This window comes from Petromyzon marinus, chromosome 23, assembly GCF_048934315.1.
Source record: "Petromyzon marinus isolate PM22_M1 ecotype Great Lakes invasive population chromosome 23, UKy_Petmar_22M1.pri1.0, whole genome shotgun sequence".
NCBI lineage: Eukaryota > Metazoa > Chordata > Hyperoartia > Petromyzontiformes > Petromyzontidae > Petromyzon > Petromyzon marinus.
This window is the reverse complement of record NC_133689.1, coordinates 13,880,001-13,882,500: the sequence shown is the minus strand read 5'-3', so window position 1 is coordinate 13,882,500 and position 2,500 is coordinate 13,880,001. Positions and strand designations below refer to the sequence as shown.

The following is a 2,500-nucleotide window of genomic DNA, read 5'->3' as shown; positions in this document are numbered from 1 at the left end:
AGTATTGAAAGGGGACGGACGGACGGACACATTAATCTATTGCAGGCTGGTACACTCAGTTTACAACTTCGTTTCTACCAGTATAAAGGTTTTTTGAGCGATGACCTCCAGAAGTATAGTTGAATGTTGATTGTTTAATACATCTGAATGTGCGACAGGTCTTTCCAAGCATGGCCTACGACCATCTCACCATGAATGCGCCCGATCTAGTCTGATCTCGGAAGCTAAGCATGGTCGAGCCTGGTTAGTACTTGGATGGGAGACTGCCTGGGAATACCAGGTGTTGTAGGCTTTCGCATTGTTGTATCTGGATGGGTCGCTTTTTACACTTCGACTCATCCAGTTAGTGCACCTGCCAATTTCACGTCGATATGGTGTACTGCATTGGGATCAATATTTTTTGTAAAATACTGTTTGAAGCAACTCTTTCGGGGCTAAACCAGGAGCTCAGAATAAACGTTTTCACGAGCGATGACCTCCAGGAGTATAGTTGAATGTTGATTGTTTTATACATATGAGTGTTCGACAGGTCTCTGCAAGCACGGCCTACGACCATATCACCCTGAATGCGCCCGATCTCGTCTGATCTCGGAAGCTAAGCATGGTCGAGCCTGGTTAGTACTTGGATGGGAGACTGCCTGGGAATACCAGGTGTTGTAGGATTTTGCATTGTTGTATCTGGATGGGTCGCTTTTTACACTTCGACTCATCCAGTCAGTGCACCTGCCAATTTCACGTCGATATGGTGTACTGCATTGGGATCAATATTTTTTGTAAAATACTGTTTGATGCCACTCTTTCGGGGCTAAACCAGGAGCTCAGAATAAACGTTTTCACGAGCGATGACCTCCAGGAATATAGTTGAATGTTGATTGTTTTATACATATGAGTGTTCGACAGGTCTCTGCAAGCACGGCCTACGACCATATCACCCTGAATGCGCCCGATCTCGTCTGATCTCGGAAGCTAAGCATGTTCGAGCCTGGTTAGTACTTGGATGGGAGACTGCCTGGGAATACCAGGTGTTGTAGGCTTTTGCATTGTTGTATCTGGATGGGTCGCTTTTTACACTTCGACTCATCCAGTGAGTGCACCTGCCAATTTCACGTCGATATGGTGTACTGCATTGGGATCAATATTTTTTGTAATATAATGTTTGATGCCACTCTTTCGGGGCTCAACCAGGAGCTCAGAAACAGGTCCCTGCAGAGTGGGCTGGTAGGACAAGTCTCTGCGCTGTCTATTACTGATTTTATACACCCAACAGCACGAGATTTCACTTCGTTAAAGTATTGAAAGGGGACGGACGGACGGACACATTAATCTATTGCAGGCTAGTACACTGAGTTTACAACTTCGTTTCTACCAGTATAAAGGTTTTTTTAGCGATGACCTCCAGAAGTATAGTTGAATGTTGATTGTTTAATACATCTGAATGTGCGACAGGTCTTTCCAAGCATGGCCTACGACCATCTCACCCTGAATGCGCCCGGTCTCGTCTGATCTCGGAAGCTAAGCAGAGTCGAGTCTGGTTAGTACTTGGAAGGGAGACTGCCTGGGAATACCAGGTGTTGTAGGCTTTTGCATTGTTGTATCTGGATGGGTCGCTTTTTACACTTCGACTCATCCAGATAGTGCACCTGCCAATTTCACGTCGATATGGAGTACTGCATTGGGATCAATATTTTTTGTAAAATACTGTTTGATGCCACTCTTTCGGGGCTAAACCAGGAGCTCAGAATAAACGTTTTCACGAGCGATGACCTCCAGGAGTATAGTTGAATGTTGATTGTTTTATACATATGAGTGTTCGACAGGTCTCTGCAAGCACGGCCTACGACCATATCACCCTGAATGCGCCCGATCTCGTCTGATCTCGGAAGCTAAGCATGGTCGAGCCTGGTTATTACTTGGATGGGAGACTGCCTGGGAATACCAGGTGTTGTAGGCTTTTGCATTGTTGTATCTGGATGGGTCGCTTTTTACACTTCGACTCATCCAGTTAGTGCACCTTCCAATTTCACGTCGATATGGTGTACTGCATTGGGATCAATATTTTTTGTAAAATACTGTTTGATGCCACTCTTTCGGGGCTAAACCAGCAGCTCAGAATAAACGTTTTCACGAGCGATGACCTCCAGGAGTATAGTTGAATGTTGATTGTTTTATACATATGAGTGTTCGACAGGTCTCTGCAAGCACGGCCTACGACCATATCACCGTGAATGCGCCCGATCTCGTCTGATCTCGGAAGCTAAGCATGTTCGAGCCTGGTTAGTACTTGGATGGGAGACTGCCTGGGAATACCAGGTGTTGTAGGCTTTTGCATTGTTGTATCTGGATGGGTCGCTTTTTACACTTCGACTCATCCAGTGAGTGCACCTGCCAATTTCACGTCGATATGGTGTACTGCATTGGGATCAATATTTTTTGTAATATAATGTTTGATGGCACTCTTTCGGGGCTCAACCAGGAGCTCAGAAACAGGTCCCTGCAGAGT

At 45.6% G+C, this 2,500-nt stretch overlaps 5 non-coding genes and 1 pseudogene across 5 annotated transcripts; all 6 read left to right on the top strand.

The window, feature by feature from the left end:
* Positions 1 to 173: 173 nt before the first annotated feature.
* LOC142926393 (5S ribosomal RNA) lies at positions 174 to 292 on the top strand. The gene has a single exon (XR_012943318.1). It is a non-coding gene; the product is annotated as a 5S ribosomal RNA (ribosomal RNA).
* A 252-nt stretch (positions 293 to 544) lies between these two features.
* Positions 545 to 663, top strand: LOC142926350 (5S ribosomal RNA). The gene has a single exon (XR_012943275.1). It is a non-coding gene; the product is annotated as a 5S ribosomal RNA (ribosomal RNA).
* A 252-nt stretch (positions 664 to 915) lies between these two features.
* On the top strand, positions 916 to 1,034 carry LOC142926606 (5S ribosomal RNA). The gene has a single exon (XR_012943530.1). It is a non-coding gene; the product is annotated as a 5S ribosomal RNA (ribosomal RNA).
* A 427-nt stretch (positions 1,035 to 1,461) lies between these two features.
* Positions 1,462 to 1,580, top strand: LOC142928032 (5S ribosomal RNA; annotated as a pseudogene).
* Positions 1,581 to 1,832: 252 nt separating this feature from the next.
* On the top strand, positions 1,833 to 1,951 carry LOC142926562 (5S ribosomal RNA). Its single transcript, XR_012943486.1, has one exon. It is a non-coding gene; the product is annotated as a 5S ribosomal RNA (ribosomal RNA).
* A 252-nt stretch (positions 1,952 to 2,203) lies between these two features.
* On the top strand, positions 2,204 to 2,322 carry LOC142925860 (5S ribosomal RNA). Its single transcript, XR_012942783.1, has one exon. It is a non-coding gene; the product is annotated as a 5S ribosomal RNA (ribosomal RNA).
* Positions 2,323 to 2,500: the final 178 nt, after the last annotated feature.